This window comes from Canis aureus, chromosome 35, assembly GCF_053574225.1.
Source record: "Canis aureus isolate CA01 chromosome 35, VMU_Caureus_v.1.0, whole genome shotgun sequence".
NCBI classification, from domain to species: Eukaryota; Metazoa; Chordata; class Mammalia; order Carnivora; family Canidae; genus Canis; species Canis aureus.
In genome coordinates, this window is record NC_135645.1 from 28,635,754 (window position 1) to 28,663,168 (window position 27,415).

The window sequence follows — 27,415 nt, forward strand, 5'->3', positions numbered from 1 at the left end:
CTGCTAGCAGAATTTCTTCTGTGTAGGAGGAAGTCAATCTTTGTTCTATTAAGGCTTGAAATTGATTGGAGAAGGTACACCCACATAATGGGAGATAATCTGTTTTACTCTAAGTCCACTGATTTAAATGTTAATCAATTAAAAAAAATACTTTTACTGAAACAGCCACAATGTTTGTCCAAATACATAGGTACCATGGTCCAGACTGACACATAATCATCACAAAGTTACAGGATAAATTATTTTATGTTTCTTTCTTTCTTCTTTTTTTTATTTAGTATTTGCAAATTAGTTTAAATTACAAATTAGTTTAAATCCCTCATGTAATAATCTAAAATTACATATCTCATGGTTTATATGTATCTTCTAAAGTTCATGATATTTAGATAAAGTGGTTCAAGTGGAATATAAGCCTTATCCCCCCTTAGGATACAAAATTAATACACAATATTGGTTGCATTTCTATATACTGATAACAAAGTAGAAGAAAGGGAAACTAAGAAAACAATTGCATTTACAATGGTACCAAAAAGAATAAAATATCTAGGAATAAGCTTAATGAAGTACCTGAGAGACCTATACTCTGAAAGCTAGAAGATATTAATGAAAAAAATTAAAGATGATACAAATGGAAATATATCCTATGTTCATGCATTGGAATAATTAATATTTTAAAAATATTTTTAAATTAATATTTTTAAATTGATATTTTAAAATAGAATTTATTATTGTATGCTACCTCAAACACTCTACACATTCAATGCAATCCTTATCAAAATACCAACATAATTTTTATTAGAATAAAAACAAAAAATCCTAAAATTTTTATGGAATCACAAAAGACCCCAAAGAGCCAATAAGAAAGAACAAAGTTGGAGTTATCACAATCCAGATTTTAAGATACATTACAAAGCTATAGTAATTAAAACAATATAATACCTTCATAAAAATTGACAGAGCAATAAAACAGAATCGAGAGACAAGAAATAAACTCAAACATATACAGTCAGCTAATCTATGACAAAGGAGGCAAGAAAATACAAAGGGAAAAAGTCTCTTCAATAAACATAGCTGGCAAAACTGGCAGCTACCCATCAAAGAATAAAGCTGGACCATCTTTTAACACCATATACAAAAATAAAATCAAAATAGATTAAAGAACCTGAAAGTGAGACTTGAAACCATAAAAGATGTGGAAGAAAACACAGGCAATATTGTCTATGATATTGGCTTCAGGAACAATTTTTCTAGTATGCTTCCTTCGGTCAGGGAAACAAAAGCAAATATAAACAATTGGAACTACACCAAAATAAAAAGGTTTTGCACAGAAAAAAAATCAACAAAACAAAAAAGCAGCCTACTATTTGCAAATGATATATCTGATATGGAGTATATACCTAAAATATATAAAGAACGTATACAGCTTAATGGTATATATCCAAAATATATAAACTTATACAACTTAATGTAAAAAATAAATAATTCAGTTAAAAAAAAATGGGCAGAGAATCTAAATAGACATTTTCCAAAGAAGACATACAGATGGCTGACAGATGCATGAAAAGATGCCCAACATCTCTAAGCATCAGGGAAATGCAAATCAAAACTAGAGTGAGATGTCACTTCACACCTGTCAGAATGGCTAGAGTAAAACAAAAAGAAAGAACAGCGTCAGAGAGGATGGGGAGAAACAGAAACCCTTGTGCCCGCTGTTGCTAGGAGTGCAAATTGATGTAGCCACTGTGGAAAACATTATGAAGCTTTCTTTAAAATAATAAAAATAGAAATGACATATATCCAGTAATTCCACTACTAGGTATTTATCCCCCTAAAATAAAAACATTAATTCAAAAATACATGTGCACCCCTGTTTTGTTGCAGCATTATTTACAATAGCCAAGATATGGAAGCAGCCCAAGTGTCCATCAACAGATGAATGGATAAAGATGTAGTATATATACACAGACGGATATTATTCATGTGTAGAAAAGGTAGCATCTTGCCGTTTGCAACACCACGGATGGAACTACCGTGCTATTACGTGAAGTGAAATAAGAAAAAGACAAATACCATATGATTTCACATATATGTGAAATCTAAAAACAAAACAAAACAAAACAACTAAAGCAGAATCAGGACCATAAGTACAGAGAAAAAAACTGATGGTTGCCAGAGAGGAGGGGGTGAGAGGATGAGCAAAGTGGGTGAAGGAGAGTGGAGATACAGGCCTCCAGTTATGGAATAAGTCATGCGGATGAAAGAACACAGAGAATACAGTGGATGGTGATAAGCTTGTCAACTGTAATTCACACACACACACACATGCCTTCCCTCTTTTTATATTTCTTTACTCTTTCCAGTTTATAATGGTAAAATATTTAGAACCACACTAGTCCGTATTATGCTTTTGTTTTAAACATCAACTATAATTTATAATGTTCAAGAGGAAAACTTGATATGTCTTCCCTAATTTTTGCCTACCATGTTTTTGTTCTCTTAGCTTATGCCCCAATAGTACTTCTCTATTGTTTCTTTCTACCTAATAATTTTCTTAAGCCATTGTTTACCCTAAAAGATTGCTGTTAGAGCAAATCCACTGATGATACATTTTATTTTCTTCATCTGAGAATTTATGGATCTCCTTCATTTCCCAAAGGATATTTTCACAGGTATAAGATTCTGGATTGGCAGTTCTTTTCTTTTAGCATTTGAAAGGTGTCGTGTTGCTGTGTCTGGCCTCCATAGTTTCTGGTGAGAAATCTGTCAATAAAATAATGTTTCTTCTATAGGTTTGGTGCCATTTTTCTCTGGCTGTTGTCATGATTTTTTTTTTTTTTTTTTTGTCCTTGGTTAAGTAGTTAGTTACAACGTATTCTGCCATAGGTTGTGTTCAACCTGTTTGTAGTTCTTTCAGCTTCTTGAATCTGTACTTTTATGTCTCTTAACAAAATGTTGAAGTTCTTTGCCATTATATCCAAGTACTTTTGCAGTCTCCACCTCTTTCTCCTCTACTTCTGGAACTCTGAGAATGCAAATATTAAATCTTTTGTCATCTCTCCATTTATCTCCCTTGTTCATATTGTGTAATTTTGTTGCCTTTTTCTTTCATTGATTTTTTTTTTTTTATTGTTCTTCCTTCAGCTTGTCCACAAAGCTTTTTATTTTGGATATTGTATATGTCGATTTTAAAGTTCCCATTTGATTATCTTTTATTTCTATTTCTATACTGAGACATTCTCTTTCTTTGCTAAGATTCTATTTTTTTTCACTTTGCTTCAAGCATCTTCATGATTGTGGGCTGAAGCATTTTCAACATGACTGATTTTAAACATTTGCTGGGGGGCAGCCCAGGTGGCTCAGTGGTTCAGCGCTGCCTTCAGCCCAGGGCATGATCCTGGAGACCCGGGATCGAGTCCCACATTGGGCTCCCTGCATGGAGCCTGCTTCTCCCTCTGCCTTCTGCTCTGCCTCTCTCTCTGTGTCTCTCATGAATAAATAAATAAAATCTTGAAAAATAAATAAATAAATATTTGCTGGGTATTTTTGGCATCTCTGGCATCTGTGTGTTGGCAACAGTTCATTGTCTTTCTAATTTTTTTATCTAGTTTGAGACTCTCCTGGATCTTGGTATGATGAGTGATTTTTTATAGAAAGTTGGACATTTTCAGGTCATGTTATGAGAGTCTTTAAATCTTCATTAACTATCTTTTTTCTGACTTTACTCTGGCAAAGGAAGGTGGACCGCTTCATTCTTGTCACGTATCCTTAGACTATACCTGAAGCAGGGGGCCTTCATAATTACTTGGTTAGGGTGGAAGTTACCACTCCTTACATGGACTCTACTGATGCTGTATTTAGAGTCGCTTGTTGTCATTTGTTATCAGGTAAATTTGGAAGTTCTAACTATCCACCAGGCCTCCTCTGATATCACCCCAGCATAGAAAGGTAGGAAAGGTTTTCCACTGCACCTCTGGGGTATATATCTAGGCTATCTGTGTGGTCTCCAATGACACTGATGCATAGGGGAGAAAAAATCCTGTTTTCTTTGGGTGGTGGTAAGTCTTGGTTTCCTACTTGGCCCTCATTGCAGTCTCATGAGGATGAATGTCTAGGCTTCCCCTTTCCTGGTGTGTAAGGACTACTGTTTTTTTATGGTGTTTGGCTGGAGTAAAGTGGTAATTGTTTAAAAATGTTTGGTCTTATTTGTCTCCCCTTTCATGGTCTTTTGGCTAGAGAGAGTAGTCTTTTGTTGTGTGTCTGTGTGTTTTTCTTTAAATTCGTGTGACAATTTATTTTGATGAGCTTCAAATGTAGTTCAACTGGAAAAGAGAAAGAGTAGTTTTAAAATCAATGGTGCTGAAACAATGACATATTTTTGCATAACCATATGCAAAGCAAGATCACATGTGTAACATGAAATGTAAAACCACAAAACTTTTATTGAAAGCTTAGAGGAATAAAATTATAAACTTAGGTTAGGCAACAGGCTTTAGTTTTTTTTTAGATTTTATTTATGAGAAAGAGAGTGTGTACATGCACAAGCAGGGAGGAGGTCAGAGGGAGAGGGAGAAGCAGACTCCCTGCTTATCAGGAAGCCTGATGCAAGGTTGAATTCCAGAATCCTAGGATCATAACCTGAGCTGAAGGTGGAAGTTTCATTGACTGAGCCACCCAGGTGCCGTAGCAACAGGTTTTAGGTACAAAAGAAAAAGCACAATCTATATAAGAAAAATTTAAAAATTGAATTTCATATGAACTTAAACTTTTTGCTCTTTGATAACATTAATAAGAGAATGGAACTCAAGCACACACCAAGAGAATATATTTGAAATTATTTACTTAAAAAAATCACTTATATTCAGAATATATAAAGAGATTTCAGAACTAAGCCATAAAAAAACCCGAAAAGCTAAACAGAAAAATGCGCCAAAGTTTTGAAAATACTTCATTTGAAAATTTACACAGTTGGCAAATAAACACATGACAGGATGCTCAAATTGAGTCACTAGGAGATGCAAATTAAAACCATAATGCCACACCTATTAGATAGGCTAAATCAGAAAAAAAAAAAAAAACTTAGAAAGTAAAAATCAAACTGATAGTTACAGGTGCTAGTTAGGATGCAGAGAACAGACACAGAAGTGAAATGGCTTGAAGGCAATTGTCTTTTTCTGTTTCATCTACCGAAGCAATGGAAGCTGAAGAATAAGGAAGTTGTTCCCATATTTAGAGAGAATGAAAATGAAAAGAGCTATTGCTTACATTGTAATATATTCCCAATGCTGAGAGCAGCTGAAAGTCTCTGAAAGATATTCCTTGTTCAGGAACACCTGCCTCAGAAAGTCCATTTAGCAAACTCATTCACATGCAGCACGAATGCAAAGCTGTTATTCCTCTCACTTATATGCTTGCTTGAAAGCATTACACTGAAACGAACATTTAAATATTGAATAGTAATTGTTAATGCAATATGCGGTTTTAGGATGGTTGATGGATTACAGAACTTTGTAGAGAGTATATCACTGTCATATAATTTTAGATTTAGACTCTAAAGACAACCAAGTGCCATTCTGGTGCAAAAGCTTTAAGTATTAAGAATTTGGTAGATGCCCCCACTTAATTTGCCTGCTTCCAAAAATATTTCAGATTTGTTTCAAGCATATAGACGTTTTTCATCGCTTTGTGTTACCTACCTAATGCTCCTAAGATAAAGCAAACCCAGTGATTTACTGATTTACAAATATTTGAGTATATAGTGTATCTGTATGTGTGTCCACATGTTTGTATGTGTGCAGAGCTGCCAATTTAGTGCTATTGTAATAAAGTCATAGATTGCGTAATTTGTCAAAATAGAGACAGGAATAATCCAATAAGATGTGAAAAATAAGGATTCGGAACAGTGAGTTTAGGTAAAAGGAAAGCAAAATAATTTACAGCTCAGTATTTTCTGTCCACAAGTAATTCTTTCACAGTTTAGCAGGGTTTACAATGTAGACAAGTGATTCATAAAACAGAAATTGGTCTTGCTATGAAAATAGACACCATTCCTGCTAAGACACTCCAGGAAGAGTGAATCGAAAGGGAAATTGATCTATTTTTTGTGAAAATTCATGTTGCGCTTTGCAAATCTAATAGAGAAATACAAACTTGAAAATAATTCCCTTTTGACAATATCCTCACCTTGGATATGACAACTGCACTGAAATGAATGGAATGTGTTTCCATATGTGTTAATTAGATTTGTCACCACACACTGTTCATCTTTATAGGGGTTTAGTGTCTACCGGGATATCAACTTTCAACATTTGATATATTGATTTTGTTCTCTAATCTCTCACCTTAACTCCTATCTTTAGCATGATGTTTTCCTCTTATTATTACATTTATTATTGCTATGAAACCTGGTATACAGATAGAATTGATCTAGAAATGTAAGATGATTAAAATAGGTAGATATCTTTTTTTAGGACTTTTCTCTCTTACTACAAAAAAAAAAAAAAAAGGCCAAAAGCAAAATAATTCATTAGAAAAACTTCCATAGTCACCTGTTGCTATGGATTAACAATGGAAATTTTCATAAGCTCTTATAAGTTAATTTCCTAATAATTTATTATTGCCCCAGTAGAAAAGATAATGATAAATATGTGTGTAAATATATATAAATGATATGGATAGATACATGTAGCTAATGTATCTTTCATTTTCTTTTATTAAATATAAATACATTTTCCAAAGGAAGGACAAGGTTTTAAAAATACAATCAACTCTCAATAAATAAATGATGAACATTGTGACAGGTTTTTCCAAAAGCAGAGCCTCAGGAAAAGAATTGTGTGCAGATAGCTCATCCAGGAAGTGATTCCCAGAAGAACACATGGATGAAGGAGAGTGAGACAAGAGAAGAAGCCAACATAAGGATATACTAGAGTTGTTGTTGTGGGGTCCCTTAAATACAGAAATCTTCCATGTCAAGGACTGAACCCGGAGCATCTGTCCACCAGCTTCTGCGGCCAGCATATGAAGTGTGGTCCTTGCTCACATTGACCCCCTCCTGTGCTTCCAGGTTATGTTGTGTGGCAAAAATCAGAACAAGATAGGCAGCACAAGGTGTATCTGAATAGGTCTGGAGCTGCACACTGTCCTGTTGCTAAAATACGAGATAAACCTAGGGCTTTGGTGCGCCTGATTAAATACATTTTAGAGAAGGGTCACTTTGACTACTTCTTTCCGAGTTCTGCCTTTGGGTTCAGGATACTATGCTATGATAACTATTAGGGAAAATAAAGTGGAAAAGACAAATTTCATTGGCTCTTTGCATTGTGAAATACCTGTGTTGCTTGGTTGGTTTAAGGTGTAAATTGACAGAGGTATGTAAGATGAATGAGTGATAAACAGCTGGATGCTAGCACAGAAATCATGTATGGCTGCTGGGTTCATGACCTAATACACACACGTGCCCATATACATGCACACATGCATATTTAGAAGCTCTTATAAATATTACGGGCATAACCGACCTGCATAACCAACCACCCCGACGTGCAGGTACTCAGGCCAAAGAATGTTGCGTGTGAGACAAGAGCTGCACGAGTAACCCCAGGGCCTGGTTACTTGACATTCACTGGCCTCCAGGTCAGAAATGGCCCTACTTCTGCTCTGGACGCCTACAGCTATACATTTTGCCTACATCCCCTCCTGTTCCAGGCTGGGCTGGTCCCCCTGGAATGGAATCTGAGAGGGGAGGCAAACACACCCAGCCGGGCTCCTTGAGGCTATAGAGACATGGTAACTTAGGAATGCAGCTCTTCCAACTGCATGTAGGCAAACACATGTTTAACTTCAGACCCCATCATTTGCCCTATCTAAATGGCCCTTGTGGGATGGTCAGTTGGAAATCTCACCTGAGGGGAGGACACGCTGCCCAGGTCTCTCTACTGGGACTCCAGCCTGGCCTTCTCCACCAGGGTTCCCCAGCTAATGAGGTTGGATGTTCTAAGCACCCAATTTATGTACCTCTGTCTTCATCTCCCTTGCTGCTTACTGTTGCCCTCATCTATGCATAGATTTTCCTTCTCTTCTTTTTGTTTCAATTTGATTTTTGTATCAGTAAAGTTCTTTTTTTCCCTTTTAAAGCTGAAAATATGGCTGCACATGAATCTTTTCTTTAGAACAGTAGGATAAAAAAATTATTTCCTTCTAATAACCAAACATCTAAAGAATTTTGATTAGGGATCCCTGGGTGGCGCAGTGGTTTGGCGCCTGCCTTTGGCCCAGGGCGCGATCCTGGAGACCCGGGATCGAATCCCACGTCGGGCTCCTGGTGCATGGAGCCTGCTTCTCCCTCTGCCTATGTCTGTGTCTCTGTCTCTCTCTCTCTGTGTGACTATCATAAATAAATAAAAATTAAAAAAAAATTAAAAAAAAAATAAAATAAAGAATTTTGATTAAACAAAGAAATCTAAGGGGTCATTTCTGCCATTTTTAAATTGAGCTAAATGACTGTAGCAAAGAAGTAAAGTGATAACAGTGTGCTGGTTAAGTTTATTTTAAAGTAATTATTAATCTCTAATATTTGTTTAATGTTTGTAACTGAAATTTGCCTGACTTCTTAATAGAATGTTAAATAATTAAATAAATAAATTTTTAAACTGTTGAAAAATATGCATTGAAAATGTTATGTAAAATACCTTCCATATCCATTAGTGATAATGCAATGTTTTATTTTTCCATAATATATAATGACTGGAAAAATATATAATGACTGGCAGCATAACAATTTACAACATGTGTAAAAGTCTTATAGTCAATAAAGAACATATATATTTACAGAGATGTATTACTGCTTAATCTAAACTTACAGAGGAGGACAGAGATATATTTATATTTAGCCTAATTACTGTCAAAGCATAGATGAAGTTCCCAACTTTGTGATTAAGTTCAGAATAAATTTTAGTTGCTTAATACCCACTGAAAATGTCAATTCAAAGTGACTGTGGGTAGGAGGTCATCCAAGATGGTAGTATAACAATACCCTGAACTCACTCCCTCCGTAGACACAGAAAATCTAAACTCAGCTATAGAGGGATTTCTCCTGAAGAAAAACTGCGGCTGACTGAACAGCTTTTGCATACCCAACAACAGAGGGTATACATAGAAAATGATACGAAAGATGAAGACATGGTAGTGATGGCAACCTCATCCCCAGTGTTATGAGCTGCAGTAGGGAAGGATATCACTGAGGGGCCTGTGCACAGACTCGCCCACACTGTGACACAGCAAAGAAATAGTGGTTTAAAGGGCAACTGGATCATAAATAAAGGAAATCATTTTGCTAAATCTGGAGAGTCTGGCAAACAGGTAGGAAATAGCTGGAAATTTCTCCAGGGTCAGAGACTCTAGGAAGAATCATTTTTATATTTCCTTTCCACTTAATAGTGTAGACAGGATCAGGGTCCAGGTACTCCAACCAGGCTTTCAGGGCTGCCTTGGCAAGCCCTGGCCTACTAGTCCACACCAGCTAGAGCCACCCTGGCGATGTGGCTCTGGCACAGCATACTCTGGAGACCTCTCAACACCATATTGGATGATAAAAAATCATATGATCATCTCATTTTAGGTACAGAGAAAGCACTGGACAAGATTCAACATGCATTTACAATAAAAAAGCATCAACAAAGTGGGTAGAGAAGGAACATACCTCAATATAATAAGGGCCATAGCTGAAAAACACTTAGAGATCATCATATTTAATGGCGAAAAGCTAAAAGTTTTTCCTCTAAGATCATGGAGAAGACAAGGATGCCCAGTCTTGCCACTTGCATTGAACATAGGATAGTCACAACAAACAGACCAGAAAAAAAAAAAAAGGCATTAGAAATAAATCTAAACCAGAATAAATTAGAAAGGAAGAAATAAATCTGTCACTATTGGGAGATGACATTGTACCATATATATAATGTATATACATATACATTACATATATGTATATGTATATATATACATACACACATAATATACCATATTTACATATATACATTATATATAATGTATACAATACAATATATACATACATGCATACTATATATATGCTATATATAATATATAAAAAATCCTAAAGATTCTATCAAAAAACTAATTGAAGTTGCAGAATACAAAATTAACATGAATAAATTGGTTGCATTTCTATATGCTAATAATGAGGTATCAGCAAGAAAAATAGTAAAAACAATTCCATTTACAATTGCATCAGAAGGAATTAAGTACTAGGAATAAATTTAACCAAAGAGGTGAAAGACCTGTAGAGGTAGGTATACCTCAGAGATACTGAGGGTTTGGTTCCAGACCACTGTGATAAAATGAATATTACAATAAAGTGAATCAAATAAATTGTTTGGCTTCCCACTGCATGAAAAAATTATGTTTACATTTTGCTGTAATCTATTAAGTATGCAATAGCATTATGTCTAAAAAAATGTATACCTTAATTAAAAAATACTTTATTGATCAAAAATGCTAACCATCATTTGACCTTTCAGGGCATAGTAATGCTGATCATAGATCACCATAACAAATGTAATAATAATAAAAACATTTGATAAATTGTAAGAATTACCTAAATATGACACAGAGACAGAAAGGGAGCAAATATTGCTGGAAAAATGGCAATGGATCTGCTCAATGCAGGATCGCCACAAACCTTCAAGTTACTAAATGCGATATCCGTGAAATGCAATAAAGAAAAGTGCAATAAGATAAGGTATGCCTGTATACTGAAAACTAGATGATCTTGATGAGAGGTATCGATTACATAAATAAATGTAAACATACAATGTATTGGAAGATATAATATTGTTATAATGTCTACACTACCAAGAGCAAGCTACAGATTCAATGCAATTCCCATCAAAATACCAATGGAATTTTTCACAGAACAAAGAAAAATAATCCTAAAATGTATATGGAACCAGAAATGATCCCAAATAGCCAAAAAAGTTTTGAGAAAAAACAAAGCTCTCTCACTTCAAACTGTACTGCAAAGCTACAGTAATCAGAGTATGTGGCACTGGCACAAAAAACAGACACCTAGACCAATGGGATAGCTTAAAGAGCCTGGAAATAAACCAACACACACATGGCCAGTTAATCTATGACAAAGGATGCAAGAATATTTAGTGGGGTAGAGACAGTCTCTTCTATAAATGGTACTGGGAAGATTGGACAGCTATGTGCAAAACAATGAAACTAGACCACTACCTTATATCATTAAAAAGTAAACTGAAAATGGGTTAAAGACTTGAATGTAAGATCTGAAACCACAAAACTTCTAGAAGATAACATAGTAAACTTTTTAAGATCTGTGTGAGCACTACTTTTTAGACCTACTCAGGCAAGGTCAACAAAAGTTAAAATTAAAAAAAAAAAAAACAAAAACAATGGTATCACATCAAACTAAAAAGCTTTTGCACAGAGAAGGAAACAATCAACAAAATGAAATGTCAAACTAATGAATGGAAGGATATTTGCAAATCATACATCCAATAAAGGATTGATATCCAAAATATATAAAGAATTTGCACAATTTAATATCATAAAAACAAAACAACCTGATTAAAAAATGGGGAGAGGGGATCCCTGGGTGGCGCAGCGGTTTAGCGCCTGCCTTCGGCCCAGGGCGCGATCCTGGAGACCCGGAATCGAATCCCACGTCGGGCTCCCGGTGCATGGAGCCTGCTTCTCCCTCTGCCTATGTCTCTGCCTCTCTGTCTCTGTGTGTGACTATCATAAATAAATAAAAATTTTTAAAAAATGGGGAGAGGACTGGAATAGATATTTTTTCAAAGAAACCATACAGATAGCCAATAGACACATGGAAAAATGCTCAACGGCACTAATAAGGAAAAGCGTATCATTATCTCACTGAGATATTACCTCTCCCCTCTCAGATTGACCTTTATCAAAAAGACAAAAAGTAACAAGTGCTGGAAAGAATGTGGAGAAGAGAAAACCCTCATATATCCTTTGTAGCAACGTAAATTGATTCAGCTACTATGGAAAACAGTACTTCAAAAAAAATTAAAAATAAAACTACCATATAATTCAGCAATTCATCTGGACATTTCTACAAAGGACATAAAAACACCAATCCCAAAAGGTATTGCACCCTTATGTTCATAGCAGCATTATTTACAATAGCTTAGGTATAGAAACAACCTAATTGTGCATCTATAGACCAACGGATGAGGAAGATTTGGGGGGTCTGTGTGTGTGTAGAGAAAAGGATATTAGGCAGGCGTAAAAAAGAAGAGTTTTGCTATTGGAGACAACATGTCTAGACCTAGAGGGTATTTCTGCTCAGTGAAATAAGTCAAACAGACAAAAGACAAATACTGTATGATTTCAGTTGTTTGTGGAATCTAAAAATAAAACAAGACAGAAACAGATTCATAGATACAGGAAACTATTGGTTACCAGAAGCTGGGGGATGGGCAAAATAGGTAAAGAGGGTTAAGAGGTACAAACTTCAGTTTTAAAATAAAGAAATCAAGGGGATATAATATACAGCGTAGGGAATATAGTCAACGAGGGCATAACTGTACGGTGGCAGATGGTAACTAGACTTATGGAGATCATTTCATCGTGTCTAAAAATACTGACTTACTATGTATGATATAGTATTGCTATAAAATAGGATATTATAGGTCATCATACTTCAATAGAAAATAGAAAGTGACTGGAAATTATAATCTTATTCTGGGCAAATGAAAACTGCTATGGGTTTCTTTTTAAAATAGATTTTGCAGAGGCTCCTGGGTAGCACAGTTGGTGAAGCATCTGACTGTTGGTTTTGGCTCAGATCATGATCCTGGTGTCATGCGATGCACCCCACATGGGGCTCCACACCCAGCACAAAATCTACTTGGGATTCTCCCTCTTTCAGTTCCCCTCCTGCTCATGCTCTCTCTCCTTCTCTCTCCAATAAATAAATAAATCTTAAAAAAAAAATAGATTTTGTAAATGCACACCATGACAGTGGGGGGAAAAAAGGGAACAAAACCCATGAGGTTATTCTGAGATTATGTATAACATATACAAAAGATCAGCATCAACCAATACAGTTTTATGATACCAAACATGATGTTTTCTTTTAATTAATAAAATGTTAAAAAGTTAGCTCCTTATATTGATAAGTATAGTCTATGTAATAAAATAAATGTAATTTTCTTCTGCCTCAAAGAGTGGCATTCATTCAAAGAAAAAGAAATGACAAGACGTCCATCTCTTGTCTCCCTTCCTTCCCATCTCCTGCTCCTCTTCTGCCCCCCATGGACTGAACTCTTGGTAGAGTTCAATGAGTTCGGCAACATTGAGAGGTTTCTCCTCAAGGAAGGTGCCGTAGAAGGCCTCAATATCTCGTGGAGTCCTCCTGTCTTCTTCTGTCACCATGTTAGTAGCCAAACTGTTACAGCCATGTCTCTTCACCACAACCAAATCTGCGGATATAGTTTTCCCTTTGGTGGGAAGCTCATAGATGATGATGAAAGAAACCTGCTGTACGTCATAGCCTTTGGCTAGCCCATCTGTGGAAACCAATATCCTGCTAGAGCCAGAGTGGAACTACCTCATGGTAACATCTCATCCCTTCTGGTCTGTATCTCCATGCCTGATGGACATGGTGAAGTCTTGGGTGTCCATCTTTTACTGAAAAGATGAGCCAATCAACCTTCTTTCTGGTGTTGATGAATCTAACTGCTGGAGCCATGATCAAGGTTTCATACAAGTCACACGATGGGTCCAGCTTCCACTTCTCTCGTTCCATATTGATACAGGACGGGCCAATACCCTCCTTAGAGTCAACTCCTCTTTTTTTTTTTTTTTTTGACCAGAATCTGAATGGGGTCCCTCATGAACTTTCTGGTCACCTCAGGCACTTCAGAAGATATTTTAGGTGACAGTAATAACCACCTGGGTGTTGCTATTGAGCTTTGGGGATATGTCATAGATCTAGTCCTGAATCTGTGGCTTAATGTTTCATCAGCTTCTCCAGTACAAACATCTTGATATATTTTGGAGACAGGAATCCCCAGTTTAGCATGTCAAACACACAATCTGGGGTACCCATGATGGTATAGGGAGCTTCCACCTGCAGATTCTGTACCTGAGCACATGCATTGGTCCCCTCAGTGCAGGCATGGCAGGAGGCACCCCAGGAGTCTCCTAACGCCATGATACTTTCTGTATCTGCTGAGCCAACACTCTAGTGGGTGCCAGCCTGAGGCCTTTGTAGCCTTTAGATCCAAATCAATCTGTTGCAGAATTGATATGGCAAAAGTGGCTGTATTCCCAGTCCCAGATGGAGCTTGAATGATCACTTAACAACCCTTGATCAAGGAAGAATGGCTCATCGCTGGGTGGTAGAAGGCTTCTCAAAACCACAGGCATAGATGCCATGGAGAAGGGACTCAGAGAGGTTCATGTCATCAAAGTTGTCAACAATCTCATTCCAGTTATTCTTGATGATGCCTTCGGGCTCCATCCCATCAGGGCCATTGTCTCTGGATCAGAAACCCTGACTCAAACACATGATCCTTAGAAACTCAAATCAACATAGTTCTTAATATTGAATTGAAGGAAAATAAAAACAGAAAACATACATGCCTTATAATAGAGGGCAGAGTATTGTTAAACATTCTTACTTACATTGCTCACATAAATTTGTTAAAACTTTGTACAAATAATCAATTCCATGTTCTCATGCCAACTGAAGGTTGATCCATATATTCTCCTTAAACACTAATTTTCATCTCAGTAACATTTTTCTCATAATTTTCATCTCAGGAACATTTTTCTCATAGTCTCCTTCGGATTCTTTTTAAATGTTTTACTAAAATTATAGATGACAAAATTATACACAAATCATATTTCACTGACTGTGAAGATTCAACTCTTCTTAATTTAGGAACATATATTTTTCTTTATCGGTGAACTAATTTTTAAAATAACTTTTGCCCAGATGCCCATGTAGCATGTAATTATTGACTTGTAAGAACTATTAAAATTGTCACTTTGTAGCAGACATTTTGAATATGTTTTCTTTATGTATTACATAAGCATGGCAAAATTTCAACATTACAAATGTATATGTAACACATTGTACCAGTTCCCTCAATAAAGGCAAATGTGTTTATAAAATAATGGTGCGTATTTTCAGAAATGAAAAGTATGTTTACACCCCCCACACACACACACCTATTTATCTATTGAGGCATCTCTCTAGACATAACTATTGATAGAGGTTGAATATAAAAGAGTTTCCTAAATTATATACTTTCATATAATTTTTTTTCAATTTATAATAAATTTTTATTATTTTAAATATGTACTGATGTGGACAAATTACATTACTATTAGGAACAACAAAATATTCATTCTTGGGTGCCTAGCTGGCTCAGTCAGGTAAGCATTATGGGACTTTTGATTTTGGTTCAGGGTCTTGGACTTGGCCTCATGTCAGACTCTGTGCTCAGCAGGAATTCCATTTGAGATTCTCTCTCTCCCTCTGCCCCTCTCTCTAAAATAAATAAATAAATCTTTAAAAAATATTTTATTCTTGATATGTTATATTTCTATAAATTATTTAAACAGCTTACAGGCATTTGAGTAATACTATTCAAGAATATGCTACTACAAATATGTCTGCAATATATTGAAATAAGTAGTAATTGTTTAAAAAAAAAAAAAAGGAGGGAGGGGCAGCCCGGGTGGCTCAGCAGTTTAGCGCTGACTTCAGGCCAGGGCCTGATCCTGGAGACCCAGGATCGAGTCCCACTTCAGGCTCCCTGCATGGAGCCTGCTTCTCCCTCTGCCTGTGTCTCTGCCTCTCTCTCTCTGTCTCTCATAAATAAATAAATAAATAAATAAATAAATAAATAAATAATTTTTTTTAAGGGTTTTGGGGGATGCCTGGGTGACTCAGTGATTGAGCATCTGCCTTCACCTCAGGGCATGATCCCTAAGTCCTGGGATCGAGTCCCATGTTGGGCTCCCTGCATGGAGCCTGCTTCTCCCTCTGCCTGTGTCTCTGCTTCTCTCTTTCTGCGTCTCTCATGAATAAATAAATAACATCTTTTTAAAATTAAATAAATAAATGTTTTGGTTAAAAAATTAAACTACAATCTAGATGAAAACAATAGCAAGGTTTTGTGTTATGGTCTGTGTATATATGTATGTGTACTTATGGGAAAAAAGGCTAAAAAAAAAAAAGATGAAATTAAATAGGTTCTAATCTCCAGAGACTAAAACTGATCATATTAAACTTCAGTTTTTATTAGAAAATTTAAGTTTAATGTTATCAGTTAAATATGTACATAAAATAATAAGGAAATTTTAGAGTAGAATATGTAGTTTTAAATATTTAAAAATAAATAAATATTTTACAAAATGAAACAAAGAAAATAAAAATCACCAAAATGTAGGTTATAGCATGTGTAAAACAAGCAAATAAAATAATGACAGGACAACATAAAACAAAAATATGAAATATATTTAAATTAATTAAAATCCAGTATGTATATGAGTGTTTTAAGCTTACTGATTAAAAGACACTACCTTCCTACTGGAATCTTACTGTCTCCTCTCTATGACTGTATTTTTTGCACAGGATTTTTTTTAAATGATACAAAAACTTAAAAAATAAACAGAGTGGAAAGATTGACTAAGTATATATGCCAAAATTAAAGTGGATATCATATTATTCGTGCTGGAAGAACTAATCAAGTTTTTAAGATGTATAGCATTGAAAAAAAGCAGAACACTTATATATATATATATGATTTCTCACACAAATTGCCAACCCCATTCCTGTATCCTTTTGATATGAACACATTCATATTTGATCAGTTCCTTGTGTGCATTTTTCATTTTCTCTATTTTTCCTGTTCTCAGACTTGGAAACAGCTATTTCTTCAAGTCTCACCTCTTCATTATATTGGAGAATGGTTTTTAGAATCAAAATCTGGGTGCTATGTGTACACATTACTCTTGGGAGGTCACTGTTTCTAGATTATTTCAGTAGCAAAAACCTATGGAATATATACAATTTAAACTACAACTTACAGTCTTATTTCTAACTCGAATTAAGCAATAAGGTTTTTGTTTATTTTATTTAGTACTCTAAAAGTACTAAAAGCTATAAAAACTTTATCTTAATACTTTTATGCTATAAAAACTGGTTTGAAATAAATTTAATATATTTACATACTTTTTTATAAACATACGTTATGGAATAATTTTAAATTCATTTATAATACATTTAATGCAGTTTAAAAGAATGTACTTTAATGTAGCTTAAAATTACATTGTCAACATTATTACTAACAATAAACCTATTATGCATTTTTACTGAAAATGTACCAAAAGTGCATTTATAGTTCATTTTGTTTATATACATATATATACATATATTTAAATCCATATAGAGAACTGTGTTAAAGTTACTTGAACTGTTATCAATTTAACGTAGAGTTAGATTTTTCTAATGTTTGTATTTAATTTTGCATTTATTTTTCCTACTTTTTTCCTAAGATTTACTTTATATTTACTTTAGAGACAGCCAGTGAGGGAGCGGGCACAGGGGGAAGGACAGAGGGATGGGAAGAGAGAATCCCCAGGCAGATTCCCCACTGAGCACAGAGCTTGACACAGGACTTGAATTTATATAATGATTTGTATATCATTTTAATTTATATTTATATAACACATAATAATATAACTCACAGATGATTGTTAGAATTAAATGAGATTATATACAATGTGTAGAAAATAGTCTGACCTATAAGAAATGGTCAATGTTAGAGCTTATTTGTATAGTTGTTACATTAGTTCTTATTAAAGCACTCCATGAACTCTGTTACTAGTAGCCAGAAAGCTGTACAGTAATTTCATGTTAGAATTTAGATTACATTAAAAAAAAAAAGAATTTAGATTACATAACTATGAAAATGTTTATGACAAGAATTTTACCGTAACATAATAAGATGCAAATTTGCAGATAGTGTTCAATGTAAAAATAAGAGAATATTAAAGGAACATGAAGTATTAGTGATATTGAAAGTTTTGTGATAGGAAAAATAATTGTGATATACCTCATGTGTGTACTTTAACACATTATATTTTATTTAAATAATAGATATTTATAATAAAATAGTAAATAAGGAAATAAAACCCAGAAAATCATACTGTATTTTCAAATAACGGGCTTAGGAAGCAATTCATCCTTTTTCTCCAAAATGCAAACACATTTGTAAAAACTTAAACTATCACTTATTAAGAACATAAAAATGATCTGCAGATTTTACTTAACAACTTATGCAGAACTCCATACTTTGAAGGAGCATCTAAAGCCTTCTCAAATGAAATATCAAGGTTAACTGTTTAAGCCATCTAAGCCATCCCCTCCTTGCTGACTGCACAATATTTATCTTGACAGATGTCAGCTTTATAATGCTTGTGAGAAGTTTGTGGCTTTCATTACCTGGATTTACAATAGTGTGCAACAGAGGCTTAAATTGCACTATGAGCCATGACAGCTGGCAAAAACATGCCAGAGGATGACTTTGTCAAGCCTAGAGAGCTCAAGAGAAGCTTAGAAGAGTCAATGAAAAACATAAAAGTAGAAGAGCCTAGAGACAAAAAAAAAAAAAAAAGACAAAGAAAAAGAAGAGGACAGCTAAGTCTCCAGATGCCTGAAACCATTCACAATATAAGTAGGGTGTGTGTATTCACTGTATGTGTGTTCAGTGGATTGATGTCTATATTTTATCCTTCTATGTTTTATACCTATATTTTATAAATTGGTTTGATTTGCCTCAATTTGATTGTGAATTTGCCAATAAAGAAAGAGACACTCTGTCTCTTAGATAATTCCCATGAAAATAAAATATTTGAATACCATCTTTCAGTTAGCCTTTGCCTCTTAGAAATCTAAAGAAGAATGAAGGCCATCATTTATACTATTTATATCATTTATAGGAAACTATAGGTTTAAGAAATAAAGGTTATTCCATGAAGTAGAGAGGCAAAAGCAAATTATAAAGTAGAGTTCATTTCTCTAATTTGAAGACAATCAGAATATCCTCCTGTGGTTGTCACTGAAAGATTCTCATTAAAAATAAACTGGCAGTAAAAGTAAATCTACCTATATTGACTTTGGGTACAAAGCAACAGTGTGCTTAAAACAGATATGACATTGTTTTCTCTTTAAATTTAATTGAAAACAATCTAAAATATTATGACATGATACTAAAATAAATGGAACTCTCATACAATCTTGTAAGCACAGTCTATAAACAGTTATAGAACAAATGTTTCACTTAGTTTTTGGTTCCTTTGAGAGTCATTAGAAGCAACTACTGTTGGTATTACTTCGTTTTTCTCTCCCAATGAACATACTCAGATGTACTTTTTGAGGTTTATTAATGTATCAGATGCTTTATATTTATTCACAAGTGTCAGGAGCATAATATAAAGCAAAAGGATTATTTTTTAAATATATTGGCATTCTACCTGTGTAGTTAAAAAATGGAGTAAACATAGATATAGGAGTGGTATAGGGATTTTTATACTTTGTGATAGAAACTATCACTAAACTAAAATAATTGGAGATTATTATAACAACACATAAGAATTAGTACCAAAGGAGACGAGACCTGAACATATGCACAAAGCTAAGGAAAATGAAGACAGCCTTGGTATTAGTCGGCGTTCTCCAGAGACACAGAACCAATGGGATGTATGCACAGATCTAGGAAGAGAGAAGAGGGGTGAGGGGAGAAGAGATTTTAAGGGAATGGGCTCCTACAATTGTAGAAGCCAGTAGGCCAGAGACCGAGAGAAGAGCTGATAATGCAGTTTGAGTCTTAAGACACTCAAGAGGCAGAAGTAATCCCTCTTTCTCAGGTGACGTCAGTCTTTTTTGTGTTAAGAATGTCAAGTGACTGGATGAGGCCCGCCCACGTTACTGGAGAGTAATTTGCTTTACTTGAAGGTAAAAGGAATTAAATGTTAATCTGAGCAGAAAATACCATCATGACAACATCTGAGTGGTATTCAACCAAATATCCAAGTTCTTTGGCCAATTTGACACATAAAATTAACCATCACACTCTCTCCTTGGGTTGCTTTTTCTGTTCATTGGTTGGTTGATTCTTGAACTAATTAATGAAAGAGTTTGCAAGTAAAAGAAATTCGGTAGGTCACTACTTACTGTTTCTTACCTATCTGTAGTATACTTAGTAACCTATCTTGAAGTTGAACTCTTCATGATTATTTCACCTCAAGATATAACTAATCAAATCAAGGACACAGCACTAATTTTCACAAATATACTTAATGCTGTGATCTTTAGGACACTACATTAATGAGAAGTAACATAGACATTATTCTGAAAGTTTTATTTCTTTTCTTAGTCATGACATTATACCATAAACCCTAATTGTATTATTAGGACAATCCCATAAAAAGATACCATTCTTTTTTCTCTGCCAATAAAAATATACTATTTCTTTCCCTGTTGAAAATTGTCATTAATTATGAAGGGGATTTTCCAAGGATGTCTATATATCAAAAAATACTGCTCAAAAACTATGAAAATCAAAGTTAAAACAATTGGTTGAAAAACTCACTTTAAAAATTTAGGGACATCCAATTGATAATTGAATGGATAAAGAAGGTATATATGTGTGTATACATTTATATTTGTAAATATAAATATATATAATATATATATTATATATAAAGCCATAATAAAGAAGGAGATCTTATCATTTGTAACAACATACATGGACCTAGAGGGTGTCATGCTATGTGAAATAACTGAGAAAGATAAATACCATACAATTTCACTTATATGTGGGATCTTAAAACAATAAAACAAACAAAAAGCAGAAACAGGCCCATAAATACAAAGAAAACTTGATGGCTGCCTGAGGAGAGAGTGGGAGGGATGGGCAGAATGGATGATGGGGAGTAGGAGAGAACTGCTTTCAATCAGGAAATGAATAAATCATGGGATAAATGGTTCAGCACAGGGAATACAGTCAATAGTACTTTCATAGCATTGTATGGTGGCAGATAGGAGCTACCCTTGCGGTGAGCATAACATATTCAGCTTTGTCAAGTCACTATATTATATTCCCAATGCTAATGTAATGTGAGTCAGCCATACTTCAACTAAAAAATAAAAACTTACAGAAAAAGGAAAAAATAGGGATATTTATATATGATTAAGTTGTCAAAACCATTAGCAACTAGCCTCTTTTAATAACTATAATAACTATTTTCGAATAATGCACGATAGGCAGAGCAACACTGTTATCACTAAAATAAGGAAAAACTGTAAGATGGCTCCATAAGCTCAGTTTTAGGTCCGAAGATACTTTCTGGAGTGTGACAAGTCCAAATGGAGCAGAAAATCACACTGAGTTGAAACCAAAGCGATCAGTATTATGTTATTGAGGCTACTGTCTTAATGGGGCAAAAACTGAGGAAGAAATTATACAATGATAGGGCTCTAGGAATATGCACAGGAGTTGTCTTGGCTGTAGCTAAATATTAAGCTGAGATGTTATAGGAGGAGATTCTGCAAGACTAACCACTCCACAACCAAAGGGGAAAAAAAAGAAAGAGAAAAGGAAAAAAGGAAAAAAAAAAAAGAAAAAGAAAAAGGAAAAGAAATAAAACTACCAAAGAAGAGCTATTGTAGAGATGTGAGCTAAAGAATTACTTGGGTTCAAAGTAGATGCTAGATGTTCAAATTCCCATGAGCTAGAGTGGAGAGATCTCATTTTACACCCAGGCTTTCAGTCAACTCCCAGAAAAGCAATACATTAAGAAGAGTCACATATCCCTAGAAAAAGTAACCCCAGACTTATCTCAGCAAAATCTAAAAATAAGCTCAAAACAACCAAGCTCATCTACAAATTAATCAACTACCTGCCAGAATAAAACTTCTTTTAAGAGAACAAAAGCCAAACATTAATAATCTAACACATGCAATGTTCAGTACAAAATAGCAAATTAATTAATTTAAAAAGAAGAGAACACCAATCAAAATACACAAACTCAGAATGATAAGCATGACGGGTTTTGCTGACATGGATTTAAAAATACATTTTACAACTATGCTTAAGGATTCACAGGCAAGGGGAATTAAAGAAAAAAATGGGGGACTTCAATCCAATCAATCAAGTGTATAAGAAAGAGAACCAAATATAAATTATTGGGCTAGAAACATATTTATATAGGGCTAAACAATAAGTTCTCTTGAAAATATGACCTTTAGATGAACTATTTCAGAATTACAAACTGAACTTGATACCATTTGAAATAAAAACTATCTAAAAAAACAGGAAAAAAAGACTTTAAAAAATCAAGGCATCAGTGAATTTAGCCAATAACAAGAACTCGATCATATATGTATTAACATTCCCACATGAATAGGTAGAAATATTAGGGCAGAAGTAAAAGATATTTAAAGAAATAATGGACGATATTTTTTTCAAATTTTGTGAAATCTATGACCCTATGATTTGAGCTGCTCAACAAACTCTAATCAGGATTAACAGAGGGATCCCTGGGTGGCGCAGTGGTTTAGCTCCTGCCTTTGGCCCAGGGCGCGATCCTGGAGACCCGGGATCGAATCCCACATCGGGCTCCCGGTGCATGGAGCCTGCTTCTCCCTCTGCCTATGTCTCTGCGCCCCTCTCTCTCTCTGTGTGACTATCATAAATAAATAAAAATTAAAAAAAAAAAAGGATTAACAGAAACAAAAACACATAGGGAGATCACAATCATATTACTAAGAATTGATAATAGAATGTATTAAACACAATCCAAATAAGAATGAGACATTACACGCCAGAAACAAAAATAAGGAAGATCAGTAACTTCTCAGAAGAAACAATGCAAGCCAGAAGACTATGTTTTAAAGACCAAAGGAAGAGAGGATCATCAAAATGTTTCCTTATGCAGTAATAAATATGCTTCAGAAGTGAAAAGAACATCCACATCTTTTAGAGAAAGAAGGAAAGCTGACAAAATTTGTAACTAGGAAACTTAGAAGAGGAAATATTTCTTTTTTTTCTATTTATTTATTTATTTATTTATTTATTTATTTATTTATGATAGTCACAGAGAGAGAGAGAGAGGCAGAGACACAGGCAGAGGGAGAAGCAGGCTCCATGCAGGGAGCCCGATGTGGGATTCGATCCCGGGTCTCCAGGATCGCGCCCTGGGCCAAAGGTAGGCGCCAAACCGCTGCGCCACCGAGGGATCCCGAAATATTTCATTTAAAAAATATTTATTTTAGAGAAAGAGTATGGAAGCAGGGAAGGAGTGGAAGGAGGGGGAGAGAGAGAGAGAGAGAGAGAGAGAGAGAGAGAGAGAGACAGACTCCTCAACCGGACCCCTCCTCTGAGCTCAGCGCTGAGATCATGACCTGAGCAGAAATCAAGAGTCGGATGCTCCACTGACTGAGCCACTTAGGTGACCCGAGAAAATACTTGAAAGGGAGTTTTTAATCCAGAAGGAATATACGATATAGAAATATGGTTGTAGAAAAAATATGAAAAAAAGAAAAGAAAAAAAAAAAAACAAAAAAAGAAAAAAAAAAAGAAAAAATATGAACACTATTAATGGATCTCTTAAAAATGATAGTGATATATTGTGGGCTTTAATATATGTAGAGATAAAATACATGCAGATCTTCAAAAGAAGAAATAGGCAAATGGATGGATGCTCTTGAAAGGTTTTCATATTCTATCTGAAGGAATATAATATTAATTTTATGTAGACTGTGATAAGTTTTGTTTGAAAACTGTAATTCTTAGAGCCAATACCTAAATAAAGTGATACAACTAGTACAAGATTAAGTAGAATATTTAAAATAAATTTAATTCTAAAGGAAGCAGAAATAGAAAAAAAAAAGACAAACATAAAGTTGGTAAAGTTAAATATACTGATAATTATTTTAAATTTAAATGGATTGTATACTTCAATAAAATATAGAAGTGTTTTATTTGGATCCAAAAGCAAGACTAACCTATATGCTATTTATAATACTTATATTTTATTTTATTTTATTTTTTTAGAAATATACTATTTAGATTACATTTTAAGTTTTTTTTTTTTTTTTAAGACTTTATTTATTCATGAGAGACACAGAGAGAGGCATAGATAGAGGCAGAAGGAAAAGCAGGCTCCATGCAGGGATCCCATTGTGGGACTCAATCCCAGGACTCCAGGATCACAACCTGAGTCAAAGGCAGATAGATGCTCAACCACTGAGCCACCCAGGTGTCCCATAATACTTGCATTTTAAATATAAAAACAGGCAATGACAAACAAAAAAGGAGAGGAGAACAAAACCCAGCAAGTATGAATAGAAAGTTACCAGGAATATATTACTGCTTATATTATCAGACAGGAGAAACTGGCAACACCAAGAAAAGTTGCCACAGATAGGACAGATAGATAGTTTCACTCTTCTGCACGGGGCCATCCAGTTTACCCAGCACCATTTATTGAAGAGACTGTCCCTTTTCCAGTGGATCTTCTTTCCTGTTTTGTCAAAGATGAGTTGACCATAGAGTTGAGGGCCCATTTCTGGGTTCTCTATTCTGTTCCATTGATCTGTGTGTCTGTTTCTGTGCCAGGACCACACTGTCTTGATGGTCACAGCTCTGTAGGATAGCTTGAAATCTGCCATTGGGGATGCCCCCAAGTTTGGTTTTCTTTTTCAACATTTCTTTGGCTATTCAGAGTGTTTTCTGATCCGATAAAAATTTTAGGATTATTTTTTCCAACTCTGTGAAATAAGTTGATGGTATTTTGATAGGGATTGCATCAAATGTGTCGATTGCCCTGGGTAGCATAGAGATTTTAACAATATTTGTTCTTCCAATCCTGAGCATGGAACATTCTTCTACTTTGTTGCATCTTCTTCAATTTCTGTTATGAGTGTTGTATAGCTTTCTGAGTACAGATCCTTTGCCTCTCTGATTAGGTTTATTCCTAGGTATCTTATGGTTTGGGGTGCAATTGTAAATGGGATCAATTCCTTGATTACTCTTCCTTCTTATTGTTAATGTAAAGAAATGCAACTGATTTCTGTGCATTGATTTTATATCCTGACACTTTGCTGAATTCCTGTATGAGTTCTAGCAATTTTGGGGTAGAATCTTTGGGGTTTTCCATATAGAATATTATGTCATCTGTGAAGAGTGAGAGTTGGACTCCTTTGCTGATTTGAATGCCTTTTATTTCTTTTTGTTGTCTGATGGCTGAGGCTAGGACTTCTAGTGCTATGTTGAATAACAGTGCTGAGAGTGGACATCCCTGTCGTGTTCCTGATCGTAGGAGAAAGGCTCTTAGTTTTTCCCCATTGGGAATGAAATTTGCTGTGGGCTTTTCATTTATGGCTTTTATGATATTGAAGATGTTTCTTCTATTGCTACACTCTGAAGAGTTTTAATCAGGAATGGAAGCTGTACTTTGTCAGTTGCTTTATCTGCATCTATTGAGAGGATCATATGGTTCTTCTTCTTTCTTTTATTAATATTGTCTATCATGTTGATTGATTTGTCGATATTGAACCACCCTTGCAGCCTGGGAATAAATCCCACTTGGTTGTGGTGAATAATCCTCTTAAGGTACTGTTGGATCTGATTGGCTAGTATTTTGGTGAGAATTTTTGCCTCTATGTTCATCAGGGATATTGGTCTGTAATTCTCCTTTTTGGTGGGGTCTTTGTCTGGTTTTGGGATCAAGGTCATACTGGCCTCATAAAACAAGTTTGGAAGTTTTCCTTCCATCTCTAATTTTTGAAAGAACTTCAGAAGAATAGATATTTATTCTTCTTTGAACATTTGGTAGAATTCCTCTGGGAAGCCATCTGGCCCTGGACTCTTGTTAGTTGGGAGGTTTTTGATGACTGCTTCAATTTCCTTGCTGGTTATGGGTCTGTTCAGGTTTTCTATTTCTTCCTGATTCAGTTTTGGTAGTTTATATATCTCTAGGGATGCATCTATTTCTTACAGATTGTCTAATTTGTTGGCATATAGTTGCTCATCATATGTTCTTATAATTGAGTTCTTCAGTGTTAGTTGTGATCTCTCCTCTTTCATTCATGATTTTATTTTTTGGGGTCCTCTTTTCTTTTTGATAAATCTGGCCAGACATATGTTAATCTTATTAATTCTTTCAACGAAGCAGCTCTTAGTTTCACTGATCTGTTCTTCTGTTCTTTTGGTTCCTATTTTACTGATTTCTGCTCTAATCTTTATTACTTCTCTTCTCCTGGTGGGTTTAGCCTTTTTTTTTTTTTTTTTTTTTTTTGGCTGTTCTGTCACCAGCTCCTTTAGGTGTAAGATTATGTTGTATATTTGAGATCTTTCTTGTTTCTTGAGGAAGGCTTGTATTACTATATACATCCTTCTGAGGACTGCCTTTTCTGCATCCCAAGGATTTTGAGAAGTTTTATTTTCATTTTCGTTTGTTTCTATGAATTTTTAAATTCTTCTCTAATTTCTAATGGGTGACGCATTCATTCTTGAGTAGGATGCCCTTTAACCTCCATGCATTTGAGTTCTTTCCAAATTTCCTCTTGTGATTGAGCCAAGTTTCAAAGCATTGTGCTCTGAAAATGTGCAAGGAATGATCCCAGTCTTTTGGTACCAGTTGAGACCTGTTTTGTGACCCAGTATTTATGATCTATCCTGGAGAATGTTCCATGTGCACTCGAGAAGAATGTGTATTCTGTTTCTTTAGGATGGAATGCTCTGAATATATCTGTGAGGTCCATCTCGTGCAGTGTGTCATTCAAGGCCCTTATTTCCCTATTCTTAGATGACCTGTCCATTGCAGTGAGTGAGGAGTTAAAGTTCCCTACTATTTTTGTATTATTATTGATGTGTTTCTTTGATTTTTTTTTATTAATTGGGTTCACCCCTGTTAAGGGCATAAATATTTATGATTATTAAGTCTTGTTGGATAGACCCTTTAATTATGATATAGTGTCCTTCCTCATCTCTTATTACCATCTTTGGTTTAAAAGACAGTAATTTGTCTGAATAAGGATTGCCACTCCAGCTTTCTTTTGATGTCCATTAACATAATAAACGGTTTTCTACCCCCTCCAATAAATGATACCTAAACAACTGAATACCTCTATGTACAAAAAAATAAAAACATTTCCTCCAAATAAAAGATATGCAAACAATTTTGAATAGACCATTCACAAAAGACAAAGGGAGATTGACAAATAGCCAATAGGCACATAAAAATGTGTTCAACATTAGTCACTCAGAATTTCAAATTCAAGCCATAATGAGATAACACTATCAAAGTACTAGATTTGCTAAAA

The 27,415-nt window shown here is 34.8% G+C and overlaps 1 long non-coding RNA gene and 1 pseudogene across 1 annotated transcript in view; both read right to left on the minus strand.

Moving 5' to 3' along the window:
• LOC144305397 (uncharacterized) overlaps positions 1-27,415 on the minus strand; it is a 97,156-nt gene that overhangs the window by 46,465 nt on the left and 23,276 nt on the right. The window lies entirely within an intron of this gene.
• LOC144305086 (eukaryotic initiation factor 4A-I pseudogene) lies at positions 13,243-16,980 on the minus strand (annotated as a pseudogene).